This window comes from Pleurodeles waltl, chromosome 7 (assembly GCF_031143425.1).
Source record: "Pleurodeles waltl isolate 20211129_DDA chromosome 7, aPleWal1.hap1.20221129, whole genome shotgun sequence".
NCBI classification, from domain to species: Eukaryota; Metazoa; Chordata; class Amphibia; order Caudata; family Salamandridae; genus Pleurodeles; species Pleurodeles waltl.
In genome coordinates, this window is record NC_090446.1 from 956,158,262 (window position 1) to 956,173,347 (window position 15,086).

Consider the following 15,086-nt stretch of genomic DNA (forward strand, 5'->3'; position numbering starts at 1 on the left):
TTCTGCTTTCTTTATCCGGAGGTGAGGAGGAAGACGGTGATGTAGAGTGCAACTTCTTTGCCGCTACTATAACCACCGAGTCCGGTACTAGGTCCGACCTCAAGAATAGAGGATCTTGTTCCGGTGGACGATACTTCTTAATAAGTCTGGAAGGAGCAGACTTCGTTGCGGCCGGTGTAAGAAAAATATCCATTGCCGGTTCAATAAGACCCGGAACCAGTCGAAGCAAAGGTCTCGAAGATGTCCTCTGGTGCAAGGTCTCGAAGATTACTGATGTCGATGGGGCAAGTACCGCCAGCGGAATATTCAGTTTGGTCGCCCCTCGCACTAAGACCTCCTGGAATGTATTCACATATTCTATGGAGGACAATCACGGGAACGGTGAGTCCGATAGGGTTGGAGAGTAGTCCCGTGTAGACGAAGAAGAATGTCTATGATGTGAATGCGGATATCTCTGCATTGACTCATGACGATGGTGCCGAGAGGAAGACGAACGTCTAGAGGAATGTCTAGAATGCCTTATGGATCGCGTTGGAGTCCTCAGAACAGACTCTGAAGGAGGAGCCGGAAGAGGAGCCGTAGGTGTTACTGGTGTCTGCGGCAACGGCGACTGTTGAGGAGAGAGCTGTGGAGACGCTGGAAGTAGGATGAGTGAGGCCGACACACTCCTCGACGTCGAAGTGCGGTGACGGCGAGTGCCTCTTGACGTCGATTCCTCTCGCCGTTGAGAACCTCTCGACGACGACCCTCGACATCGATGTGGTGACGGCGAACGTCTCCGGCGGCGAGCACTCTCCCTCGACGCCGATCGCCCTCGCTGTGTCGACGGCGAACCGGACTCAGATCTCCTCGACGTGGAACGTCCTCGCCGTGTCGACGGCGACCCAGATCCTCTCGACGGCGAGCGTCCACGCCGTCTCGACGGCGAAATGGCTGTCGACGGCGAACGATGCTTCTTCCTCGCCGGTGAACCAGTCCTCGACGGCGAGCATGTTGGCGCCGTTCCCGGTCTCGACGTCGACGCCCTCGACGTCGTCGGAGACCTGTGCCGTTTTTGAGCAGGTCTGGTAGGAGTTACAGAGGAAACAGGGTGAGCCCTGGTAGAAGACTGACCTTCTCCTCGCTCTGTGGTAGAATGACCACTTTTTCTCCTGTCCTCTCTTGCCTGAAGTCGGATTTTCTCCCTATCACGAAGAGTTCTTCTGGAGAAAGTTTTACAGATGTCACACGATTCAGGTTTGTGGCTGGATGGAAGGCAAATTATACAGACTCGATGTGGATCTGTTTTAGCCTTTTTTCTGCCACAAGAAGGGCATTAATCATAAAGTTAAGGCATTTCTAAACTAGAAAAACCTCAAATTTCCGTCAGAATTTAACAGAAAAGAGTAAGAAATGATCACTCAATATTAAAAACGTCGAGTGAAATTGAAATTCAAAAGATTTTGAATGAATTTCTGTCAAAAAAAGGCTTTGTGAGGTAGAGCTCAATGCTTCAGGGTCCTGTCAGAAAGGAGCCGGAGAAAAGAACTGTGGCAACTGCCTTTTGCTGTGCATGATGGGATACAGGAAGACTTTACTTTCTTAAAGGCACAGCTCTATTTACATTCTGTATAATGGCAGCCTATGGGCTACACTGCCCTGCATTGTTTATCCTCATGAGAAGTGTAAATAAAAGTATGAGAATGTATTTGTTATTACATTTCTAGAATAAATAGGTGTTTGAACGTGAATTTACACTACAACTGTTTTCTTTTCAACAATTTGGCCTGTGTAGCTGTTCGCATAGGCTGCACAGTGTTATTCTTAAGTGTTTTTTAACAGACCTTTTTTCAAAGTGCTGGTATTTGCACTTAAGAATATTCTTCATATCAATGCTGCGGGGTCCCCGACAGGCGCGCAGAACTATTCAATGCTTCTGACTATACATGGAAATCCCCTACGAGAGAAGTCATCTTTGTAAGGAAATGCCTCCTTGGCATGGTTACCCTCTGACTTTTTGCCTTTGCTGATGCTAAGTTTTGATTTGAAAGTGTGCTGAGGCCTGCTAATCAGGCCCCAGCACCAGTGTTCTTTCCCTAACCTGTACTTTTGTTTCCACAATTGACACACACTGGCATCCAGGTAAGTCCCTTGTAACTGGTACCCCTGGTACCAAGGGCCCTGATGCCAGGGAAGGTCTCTAAGGGCTGCAGCATATCTTATGCCATCCTGGGGACCCCTCACTCAACACAGACACACTGCTTGCCAGCTTGTGTGTGCTAGTGGGGATAAAATGACTAAGTCAACATGGCACTCCCCTCAGGGTGCCATGCCAACCTCACACTGCCTACAGGTATAGAAAACTCACCCCTCTAGCAGGCCTTACAGCCCTAAGGCAGGGTGCACTATACCATAGGTGAGGGCATAAGTGCATGAGCACTATGCCCCTACAGTGTCTAAGCAAAACCTTAGACATTGTAAGTGCAGGGTAGCCATAAGAGTATATGGTCTGGGAGTCTGTCATGCACGAACTCCACAGTACCATAATGGCTACACTGAAAACTGTGAAGTTTGGTATCAAACTTCTCAGCACAATAAATGCACACTGATGCCAGTGTACATTTTATTGTAACATACACCCCAGAGGGCACCTTAGAGGTGCCCCCTGAAACCTTAACCGACTACCCGTGTAGGCTGACTGGTTTTAGCAGCCTGCCACACACCAGACATGTTACTGGCCACATGGGGAGAGTGCCTTTGTCACTCTGTGGCTAGTAACAAAGCCTGTACTGGGTGGAGATGCTTATCACCTCCCCCTACAGGAACTGTAACACCTGGCGGTGAGCCTCAAAGGCTCACCCCCTTTGTTACAGCACCCCAGGGCACTCCAGCTAGTGGAGTTGCCCGCCCCCTCCGGCCACGGCCCCACTTTTGGCGGCAAGGCCGGAGGAGATAATGAGAAAAACAAGGAGGAGTCACTGGCCAGTCAGGACAGCCCCTAAGGTGTCCTGAGCTGAGGTGACTCTGACTGTTAGAAATCTTCCATCTTGCAGATGGAGGATTCCCCCAATAGGGTTAGGAATGTGCCCCCCTCCCCTCAGAAAGAAGGCACAAAGAGGGTGTAGCCACCCTCAGGGATAGTAGCCATTGGCTGCTAACCCCCCAGACCTAAACACACCCCTACATTCTGTATTTAGGGGTTCCCCAGAACCTAGGAACCTAAGAAGAAGAGGACTGCTGAACTGAAAAACCTGCAGAGAAGACGGAGACACCAACTGCTTTGGCCCCAGCTCTACCGGCCTGTCTCCCCACTTCTAAAGACACTGCACCAGCGACGCGTTCCCCAGGGACCAGCGACCTCTGAAGCCTCAGAGGACTGCCTGCATCTAGAAGGACCAAGAACTCCCGAGGACAGCGGCTCTGTTCCACAAAGACTGCAACTTTGCAACAAAGAAGCAACTTTGAACCAACACACGTTTCCCGCCGGAAGCGTGAGACTTCGCACTCTGCACCCGACGCCCCCGGCTCGACTTGTGGAGAACAATCACTTCAGGGAGGACTCCCCGGCGACTGAGAGACCGTGAGTAGCCAGAGTTGACCCCCCTGAGCCCCCACAGCGACGCCTGCAGAGGGAACCCTGAGGCTCCCCCTGACCGCGACTTCCTGCTTCAAAGACCCGACACCTGTTAAAGACTCTGCATCCGCAGCCCCCAGGACCTGAAGGATCCGACCTCCAGTGCAGGAGCGACCCCTAGGTGGCCCTCTTCCTTGCCCAGGTGGTGGCTACCCCGAGGAGCCCCCCCCTTGCCTGCCTGCATCGCTGAAGAGACCCCTTGGTCTCCCATTGATTCCTATTGCGAACCCGATGCTTGTTTGCACACTGCACCCAGCCGCCCCCGTGCCGCTGAGGGTGTACTTTCTGTGTGGACTTGTGTCCCCCCTGGTGCCCTACAAAACCCCCCTGGTCTGCCCTCCGAAGACGTGGGTACTTACCTGCTGGCAGACTGGAACCGGGGCACCCCCTTCTCCATTGAAGCCTATGAGTTTGGGTGCCACTTTGACCTCTGTACCTGACCGGCCCTGAGCTGCTGGTGTTGTAAGTTTGGGGTTGCCCTGAACCCCCAACGGTGGGCTACCTTGGACCCAAACTTGAACCCCGTAGGTGGTTTACTTACCTGCAAAAACTAACAAACACTTACCTCCCCCAGGAACTGTTGAAAATGGCACTGTCTAGTTTTAAAATAGCTATATGTCATTTATGTGAAAATTGTATATGCTATTTTGCTAAATCAAAGTTCCTAAAATTGCTAAGTGAAATACCTTTCATTTAAAGTATTACTTGTAAATCTTGAACCTGTGGTTCTTAAAATAAACTAATAAAATATATTTTTCTATACAAAAACCTATTGGCCTGGAATTGTCTCTGAGTGTGTGTTCCTCATTTATTGCTTGTGTGTGTACAACAAATGCTTAACACTACCCTCTGATAAGCTTACTGCTCGACCACACTACCACAAAATAGAGCATTAGAATTATCTCTTTTTGCCACTATCTTACCTCTAAGGGGAACCCTTGGACTCTGTGCATACTATTCCTTACTTTGAAATAGTGCATACAGAGCCAACTTCCTACACTGGTGGATTAGCAGTGGGGTACAAGACTTTGCATTTGCTGGACTACTCAGCCAATACCTGATCACAAGACTAAATTCCAAAAATTGTCATTAGAAACTGATTTTTGAAATTTGAGCTATTTTTCTACATTTTTAAAAGTCCTGCTAGGGCCTTGTCTTAGTCCCTGCTAGCATTTCTTTTAGAGTTTAAAAGTTTTGTAAAAGTTTGAATTAAGTTCTAGAGATTGTTTTAGATTCTTAAAAAGTATTCCAACTTTTAGAAACATAGGGGGTCATTCCTACCCTGGCGGTCTGAGACCGCCAGGGTAGGGGACGGAGGAAGCACCGCCAACAGGCTGGCGGTGCTTCTGGGGCTATTCTGACCGCGGCGGTAAAGCCGCGGTCAGAAAAGGGAAGCCGGCGGTTTCCCGCCGGCTTCCCGCTGCCCCTGTGAATCCTCCACGGCGGCGCTGCAAGCAGCGCCGCCATGGGGATTCCGACCCCCTTCCCGCCAGCCTGGTTCTGGCGGTTTTCACCGCCAGAACCTGGCTGGCGGGAACGGCTGTCGTGGGGCCCCTGGGGGCCCCTGCAGTGCCCATGCCATTGGCATGGGCACTGCAGGGGCCCCCTAACGTGGCAGACACTGAAAATCGCGACGGGTGCAACTGCACCTGTCGCACCCCTTCCACTCCGCCGGCTCCATTCGGAAGGGGGTTTCCCGCTGGGCGGCTGGCCTTCTGGCGGTCGCCCGCCAGCCCAGCTGCAAACTCAGAATGACCGCCGCGCACACCAGCAACTCCGCCGGCTCCATTCGGAGCCGGCTTCCTCGTTGCTGGTGCTTTCCCGCTGGGCGGGCGGGTGGCCTTTTGGCGGTCGCCCGCTGCCCCTGTGAATCCTCCACGGCGGCGCTGCAAGCAGCGCCGCCATGGGGATTCCGACCCCCTTCCCGCCAGCCTGGTTCTGGCGGTTTTCACCGCCAGAACCTGGCTGGCGGGAACGGCTGTCGTGGGGCCCCTGGGGGCCCCTGCAGTGCCCATGCCATTGGCATGGGCACTGCAGGGGCCCCCTAACGTGGCAGACACTGAAAATCGCGACGGGTGCAACTGCACCTGTCGCACCCCTTCCACTCCGCCGGCTCCATTCGGAAGGGGGTTTCCCGCTGGGCGGCTGGCCTTCTGGCGGTCGCCCGCCAGCCCAGCGGCAAACTCAGAATGACCGCCGCGCACACCAGCGACTCCGCCGGCTCCATTCGGAGCCGGCTTCCTCGTTGCTGGTGCTTTCCCGCTGGGCGGGCGGGTGGCCTTTTGGCGGTCGCCCGCCAGCCCAGCGGGAAAGACAGAATGACCGCCGCGGTCTTTTGACCGCGGTACGGTCTTCTGGCAGTTCCCGCCAGGCGGGCGGCGACCGTCGCCCGCCAAAGTAGGAATGACCGCCATAATGTCTAATGCAGAAGAGAATGTGATGGAACTCAACATCACCCCTTACCTCCATTTTAGGATGAGAGAGTTAAGGTCTCTCTGCAAATTAAAAAGTATTACAACTGGTTCAAACCCTACCAAACTACAGCTCCAGGAGCTCTTGGCAGAGTTTGCCAAAAACAACCCCTCTGAGGATGACCTCTCAGAGGAACAAACTAGTGATGTGGAGGAAGTCCCACCTCCAGTCCTAGTTAGGGAGAACAGGGTCCCTCAAACCCTGACTCCAAATCTGATAGTCAGAGATGCTGCTTCTCTCACAGGAGGGTCCAGCACCTCTGGAATCACTGAGGATAGCCTCAGTGAAGATGACCTACTGTTAGCCAGGGTGGTCAAAAGATTGGCTTTAGAGAGACAGCTCCTAGCCATAGAAAGGGAAAGACAAGAGATGGGTTTTGGTTCCATCCATGGTGGCAGAAACATAAATAGGGTCAGAGATTCTCCTGACATGTTGAAAATCCCTAAAGGGATTGTAACTAAATATGAAGATGGTGATGACATCACCAAATGGTTCACAGCTTTTGAGAGGGCTTGTGCAACCAGAAAAGTAAACAGATCTCACTGGGGTGCTCTCCTTTGAGAAATGTTCACTGGAAAGTGTAGGGATAGACTCCTCACACTCTCTGGAAAAGATGCAGAATCCTATGACCTCATGAAGGCTACCCTGATTGAGGGCTTTGGATTCTCCACTGAGGAGTATAGAATTAGGTTCAGGGGGGCTCAAAAATCCTCGAGCCAGACCTGGGTTGATTTTGTTGACTACTCAGTGAAAACACTGAATGGTTGGATTCAAGGCAGTGGTGTAAATGATTATGATGGGCTGTACAATTTATTTGTGAAAGAACACCTATTAAGTAATTGTTCCAAAGATAAACTGCATCAGCATCTGGTAGACCTAGGACCAATTTCTCCCCAAGAATTGGGAAAGAAGGCGGACCATTGGGTCAAGACTAGGGTGACCAAGACTTCCACAGGGGGTGACCAAAAGGAAGGGGTCACAAAGCCTCCCCAGGGGAAGAATGTTGAGACATCCAAAGGGAAAAATAGTAAAGAGTCTTCTACAGGCCCCAAAAAACCTGCTCAGGAGGGTGGGCCCAGAACCTCTTCACAATCCAATTTAGGGTACAAGGGTAAAACCTTTGATCCCAAAAAGGCCTGGTGTCGTAGCTGTAATCAGCCTGGACACCAAACTGGAGACAAGGCCTGTCCCAAGAAAGGTTCCACTTCTAACTCTACTCCAGCTAACACTGGAATGGCCAGTCTCCAAGTGGGATCAACAGTGTGCCCAGAGCAAATCAGGGTTCACACTGAAGCTACATTAGTCTCTGAGGGTGGGGTGGATTTAGCCACACTGGCTGCCTGGCCCCCTAACATGCTAAAATACAGGCAGCAGCTCTTAATTAATGGGACAAGTGTAGAAGGCCTGAGGGATACAGGTGCCAGTGTCACCATGGTGACAGAGAAACTGGTTTCCCCTGGTCAATACCTGGCTGGACAAACTTATCCAGTCAGCAACGCTGACAATCAGACTAAAGTACATCCCATGGCTATGGTAACTTTAGAGTGGGGAGGGGTCAATGGCCTGAAACAGGTGGTGATCTCCTCAAATATCCCTGTAGACTGTTTGCTTGGAAATGACCTGGAGTCCTCAGCATGGGCTGAGGTAGAACTCAAAACCCATGCAGCCATGCTGGGTATCCCTGAACTAGTGTGTGTCAAGACAAGGGCACAGTGCAAGGCTCAGAGTGAAAAACTGGTGTTGGAGCCTGGAAAAAGGGCCCAACCGACCAAGAGAAAAGGAAAGAAGACTGGGGAACCAGCTTCCACACAACAAGAAAAAGAGAACCTCTCTTCCCAGGAAGAAGTTCTACCCTCTGAGGGAACTGAGCCTCTGGAGTTAGAACCTTATCAGGTTGAGCTCCTAGGCCCAGGGGGACCCTCAAGGGAGCAGTTGTGTAAGGGGCAAGAAACCTGTCCCTCTCTTGAAGGCCTTAGGCAGCAAGCTGCTGAAGAGTCCAATGGAAAAATAACAGGAACACATAGAGTCTATTGGGAGGTTGGACTCCTTTACACTGAGGCAAGAGATCCCAAACCTGGTGCCACTAGGAGAGTGGTAGTGCCTCAGGAGTTTAGGGAGTTCATTCTAACCTTAGCTTATGACATTCCTCTTGCTGGGCATTTGGGACAGACCAAGACGTGGGAGAGATTAGTCAACCACTTCTATTGGCCCAACATGTCCCAGAAGGTCAAGGAGTTTTGTGTCTCCTGTGCCACCTGTCAAGCCAGTGGTAAGACAGGTGGACACCCAAAGACCCCCCTCATTCCACTTCCAGTGGTGGGGGTCCCCTTTAAAAGAGTGGGTGTGGACATAGTGGGTCCACTTGAACCTCCCACAGCCTCAGGGAACCAATACATACTAGTAGTAATGGATCATGCTACTAGATACCCTGGAGCAATTCCCCTTAGGTCGACTACTGCCCTTGCAGTAGCTAAAGCACTCATTGGTATTTTTACCAGAGTGGACTTTCCTAAGGAGGTGGTGTCTGACAGACGTACCAACTTTATGTCAGAATACCTGAAACATATGTGGAATGAGTGTGGGGTGACTTACAAATTCACCACACCATACCATCCACAAACCAATGGTCTTGTTGAAAGATTTAACAAGACATTGGAAGGCATGATCATGGGGCTCCCTGAAAAACTCAAAAGGAGATGGGATGTCCTCTTGCCATGTCTGCTTTTCGCTTACAGAAAGGTGCCTCAGAAGGGAGTAGGGTTTTCCCCCTTTGAACTTCTGTTTGGCCATCCTGTAAGGGGACCACTAGCTCTTGTGAAAGAAGGCTGGGAGAGACCTCTTCATGAGCCTAAGCAAGATATAGTGGACTATGTTCTAGGCCTACGTTCAAGGATGGCAGAGTATATGGAAAAGGCAAGCAAAAACCTCGAGGCCAGCCAACAGCTCCAGAAGTTTTGATATGACCAAAAGGCTGCTATGGTTGAATTTCAGCCAGGGCAGAAAGTCTGGGTTCTGGAGCCTGTGGCTTCCAGGGCACTTCAGGACAGATGGAGTGGCCCTTACCCAGTTCTAGAAAAGAAGAGTCAGGTCACCTACCTGGTAGACCTAGGCACTAGCAGGACTCCCAAGAGGGTGATCCATGTGAACCGCCTCAAGCTCTTCCATGACAGGGCAGATGTGAATCTGTTGATGGTAACAGATGAGGACCAGGAAGCTGGGAGTGAACCTCTCCCTGATCTCCTCTCCACAGACCCTAAAGATGGCTCAGTTGATGGAGTGATCTACTCAGACACCCTCTCTGGCAAACAGCAATCTGACTGTAGGAAGGTCCTGCAACAGTTTGCTGAGCTGTTTTCCCTAATCCCTGGTCAGACACACCTGTGTACCCATGATGTGGACACAGGAGACAGCATGCCTGTCAAAAACAAAATATTCAGACAGTCTCACCAAGTTAAGGAAAGCATCAAGGTGGAAGTCCACAAGATGCTGAAATTGTGAGTCATTGAGCACTCTGACAGCCCCTGGGCTACCCAGTAGTCTTAGTCCCCAAACCTCACAACAAAGATGGAAAGAGAGATGAGGTTTTGTGTGGACTACGGAGGACTTAATTCTGTCACCAAGACAGATGCCCATCCCATTCCAAGAGCAGATGAACTGATAGACAAACTAGGTGCTGCCTGTAGGAGGCTGGACTGGCTTGTAGTGAGTACCAAGGGGTACTTGCACCTTGCACCAGGCCCAGTTATCCCTTATTAGTGTATAGGGTGTCTAGTAGCTTAGGCTGATAGATAATGGTAGCTTAGCAGAGCAGCTTAGGCTGAACTAGGAGACGTGTGAAGCTACTACAGTACCACTTAGTGTCATATGCACAATATCATAAGAAAACACAATACACAGTTATACTAAAAATAAAGGTACTTTATTTTTATGACAATATGCCAAAGTATCTTAGAGTGTACCCTCAGTGAGAGGATAGGAAATATACACAAGATATATATACACAATAGCAAAAATATGCAGTATAGTCTTAGAAAACAGTGCAAACAATGTATAGTTACAATAGGATGCAATGGGGAAACATAGGGATAGGGGCAACACAAACCATATACTCCAAAAGTGGAATGCGAACCACGAATGGACCCCAAACCTATGTGATCTTGTAGAGGGTCGCTGGGACTATTAGAAAATAGTGAGAGTTAGAAAAATAACCCTCCCCAAGACCCTGAAAAGTGAGTGCAAAGTGCACTAAAGTTCCCCTAAGGACAAAGAAGTCGTGTTAGAGGAATAATGCAGGAAAGACACAAACCAGCAATGCAACAACTGTGGATTTCCAATCTAGGGTACCTGTGGAACAAGGGGACCAAGTCCAAAAGTCACAAGCAAGTCGGAGATGGGCAGTTGCCCAGGAAATGCCAGCTGCGGGTGCAAAGAAGCTTCTACTGGACAGAAGAAGCTGAGGTTTCTGCAGGAACAAAAAGGGCTAGAGACTTCCCCTTTGGTGGACGGATCCCTCTCGCCGTGGAGAGTCGTGCAGAAGTGTTTTCCCGCCGAAAGAACGCTAACAAGCCTTGCTAGCTGCAAATCGTGCGGTTAGCGTTTTTGGACGCTGCTGAGGCCCAGGAGGGACCAGGAGGTCGCAAATTGGACCAGCAGAGAGAGGGGACGTCGAGCAAGACAAGGAGCCCTCTCTGAAGCCGGTAGCACCCGGAGAAGTGCCAGAAACAGGCACTACGAGGATGCGTGAAACGGTGCTCGCCGAAATTGCACAAAGGAGTCCCACGTCGCCGGAGACCAACTTAGAAAGTCGTGCAATGCAGGTTAGAGTGCCGTGGACCCAGGCTTGGCTGTGCACAAAGGATTTCCGCCGGAAGTGCACAGGGGCCGGAGTAGCTGCAAAGTCGCGGTTCCCAGCAATGCAGCCCAGCGAGGTGAGGCAAGGACTTAACCCCACCAAACTTGGACTGAAGAGTCACTGGACTGTGGGGGTCACTTGGACAGAGTCGCTGGATTCGAGGGACCTCGCTCGTCGTGCTGAGAGGAGACCCAAGGGACCGGTGATGCAGCTTTTTGGTGCCTGCAGTTGCAGGGGGAAGATTCCGTCGACCCACGGGAGATTTCTTCGGAGCTTCTGGTGCAGAGAGGAGGCAGACTACCCCCACAGCATGCACAAGCAGGAAAACAGTCGAGAAGGCGGCAGGATCAGCGTTACAGAGTTGCAGTAGTCGTCTTTGCTACTATGTTGCAGGTTTGCAGGCTTCCAGCGCGGTCAGCAGTCGATTCCTTATCAGAAGGTGAAGAGAGAGATGCAGAGGAACTCGGCTGAGCTCATGCATTCGTTATCTAAAGTTTCCCCAGAGACAGAGACCCTAAATAGCCAGAAAAGAGGGTTTGGCTACCTAGGAGAGAGGATAGGCTAGCAACACCTGAAGGAGCCTATCACAAGGAGTCTCTGACGTCACCTGGTGGCACTGGCCACTCAGAGCAGTCCAGTGTGCCAGCAGCACCTCTGCTTCCAAGATGGCAGAGGTCTGGAGCACACTGGAGGAGCTCTGGACACCTCCCAGGGGAGGTGCAGGTCAGGGGAGTGGTCACTCCCCTTTCCTTTGTCCAGTTTCGCGCCAGAGCAGGGGCTAAGGGGTCCCTGAACCGGTGTAGACTGGCTTATGCAGAATTGGGCACATCTGTGCCCAACAAAGCATTTCCAGAGGCTGGGGGAGGCTACTCCTCCCCTACCTTAACACCATTTTCCAAAGGGAGAGGGTGTCACACCCTCTCTCAGAAGAAGTTCATTGTTCTGCCATCCTGGGCCAGGCCTGGCTGGACCCCAGGAGGGCAGATGCCTGTCTGAGGGGTTGGCAGCAGCAGCAGCTGCAGTGAAACCCCAGGAAGGGCAGTTTGGCAGTACCAGGGTCTGTGCTACAGCCCACTGGGATCATGGAATTGTACCAACAATGCCAGGATGGCATAGAGGGGGCAATTCCATGATCTTAGACATGTTACATGGCCATATTCGGAGTTACCATTGTGAAGCTACATATAGGTAGTGACCTATATGTAGTGCACGCGTGTAATGGTGTCCCCACACTCACAAAGTTCAGGGAATTGGCTCTGAACAATGTGGGGGCACCTTGGCTAGTGCCAGGGTGCCCTCACACTAAGTAACTTTGCACCTAACCTTTACCAGGTAAAGGTTAGACATATAGGTGACTTATAAGTTACTTAAGTGCAGTGTAAAATGGGTGTGAAATAACGTGGACGTTATTTCACTCAGGCTGCAGTGGCAGGCCTGTGTAAGAATTGTCAGAGCTCCCTATGGGTGGCAAAAGAAATGCTGCAGCCCATAGGGATCTCCTGGAACCCCAATACCCTGGGTACCTCAGTACCATATACTAGGGAATTATAAGGGTGTTCCAGTAAGCCAATGTAAATTGGTAAAAATGGTCACTAGCCTGTTAGTGACAATTTGGAAAGAAATGAGAGAGCATAACCACTGAGGTTCTGATTAGCAGAGCCTCAGTGAGACAGTTAGTCACTACACAGGTAACACATTCAGGCACACTTATGAGCACTGGGGTCCTGGGTTACCAGGGTCCCAGTGACACATACAACTAAAACAACATATATACAGTGAAAAATGGGGGTAACATGCCAGGCAAGATGGTACTTTCCTACACAACCCCCCCCCAAACGAAGGACAATAAGACTAGCCATGACCTGATGAGTCTTCATTGTCTAAGTGGAAATATCTGGAGAGTCCATCTGCATTGGAGTGGCTACTCCCAGGTCTATGTTCCACTGTATAGTCCATTCCCTGTAGGGATATGGACCACCTCAACAATTTAGGATTTTCACCTTTCATTTGTTTTAGCCAAAGTAGAGGTTTGTGGTCTGTCTGAACAATGAAGTGAGTGCCAAACAGGTATGGCCTCAATTTCTTCAGTGCCCAGACCACAGCAAAGGCCTCCCTCTCTATGGCAGACCAATGCTTTTCTCTAGGGGTCAACCTCCTACTAATAAAAGCAACAGGTTGATCCTGGCCCTCAGAATTAAGTTGTGATAGGACTGCCCCTACTCCTAATTCAGATGCATCAGTTTGGACATAGAATTTTTTAGAGTAACAAGGGCTTTTCAGGACAGGTGCAGAGCACATGGCCTGCTTCAGCTCCTCAAAAGCTTTCTGACAGTTTGCTGTCCATAATACCTTTTTAGGCATTTTCTTGGATGTGAGGTCATTAAGAGAGGCAGCAATGGAGCCGTAGTTCTTAATGAACCTCCTGTAATACCCAGTGAGGCCTTGTAGGAGGCTGGACTGGCTTGTAGTGAGTACCAAGGGGTACTTGCACCTTGCAGCAGGCCCAGTTATCCCTTATTAGTGTATAGGGTGTCTAGCAGCTTAGGCTGATAGATAATGGTAGCTTAGCAGAGCAGCTTAGGCTGAACTAGGAGACGTGTGAAGCTACTACAGTACCACTTAGTGTCATATACACAAGATATATATACACCATAGCAAAAATATGCAGTATAGTCTTAGAAAACAGTGCAAACAATGTATAGTTACAATAGGATGCAATGGGGAAACATAGGGATAGGGGCAACACAAACCATATACTCCAGAAGTGGAATGCGAACCACGAATGGACCCCAAACCTATGTGACCTTGTAGAGGGTCGCTGGGACTATTAGAAAATAGTGAGAGTTAGAAAAATAACCCTCCCCAAGGCCCTGAAAAGTGAGTGCAAAGTGCACCAAAGTTCCCCTAAGGACAAAATAGTCGTGTTAGAGGGAAAATGCAAGGAAAACACAAATCAGCAATGCAACAACGATGGATTCCTGACTGAGGGTACCTGTGGAACAAGGGGACCAAGTCCAAAAGTCACAAGCAACTCGGAGATGGGCAGATGCCCAAGAAATGCCAGCGGTTGGTGCAAAGAAGCTCTTACTAGGCTGAAGAACTGTGAATACTGCAGGAACGACAAGGGCTAGAGACTTCCCCTTTGGAGGATGGATCCCCCACGCCTTGGAGAGTCGTGCAGAAGTGTTTTCCCGCCGGATGGACGCCAACAAGCCTTGCTACACGCAAATCGTGCGTTTGGCGTTTTTGGACGCTGCTGGGGCCCAGGAGGGACCAGGAGGTCGCAAATTGGACCTGCAGAGAGAGGGGACGTCGAGCAAGACAAGGAGCCCTCACTGAAGCAGGTAGCACCCGGAGAAGTGCCAGAAACAGGCACTACGAGGATGCGTGAAACGGTGCTCGCCGAAGTTGCACAAAGGAGTCCCACGTCGCCGGAGACCAACTTAGAAAGTCGTGCAATGCAGGTTAGAGTGCCGTGGACCCAGGCTTGGCTGTGCACGAAGGATTTCCGCCGGAAGTGCACAGGGGCCGGAGTAGCTTGCAAAGTCGCGGTTCCCAGCAATGCAGCCCAGTGAGGTGAGGCAAGGACTTACCTCCACCAAACTTGGGCTGAAGAGTCACTGGACTGTGGGGGTCACTTGGACGGTGTCGCTGGATTCGAGGGACCTCGCTCGTCGTGCTGAGAGGAGACCCAAGGGACCGGTAATGCAGCTTTTTGGTGCCTGCGGTTGCAGGGGGAAGATTCCGTCGACCCACAGGAGATTTCTTCGGAGCTTCTGGTGCAGGGAGGAGGCAGGCTACCCCCACAGCATGCACAAGCAGGAAAACAGTCGAGAAGGCGGCAGGATCAGCGTTACAGAGTTGCAGTAGTCGTCTTTGCTACTATGTTGCAGGTTTGCAGGCTTCCAGCGCGGTCAGCGGTCGTTTCCTTATCAGAAGGTGAAGAGAGAGATGCAGAGGAACGCGGCTGAGCTCATGCATTCGTTATCTAAAGTTTCCCCAGAGACAGAGACCCTAAATAGCCAGAAAAGAGGGTTTGGCTACCTAGGAGAGAGGAGAGGCTACTAACACCTGAAGGAGCCTATCACAAGGAGTCTCTGACATCACCTGGTGGCACTGGCCACTCAGAGCAGTCCAGTGTGCCAGCAG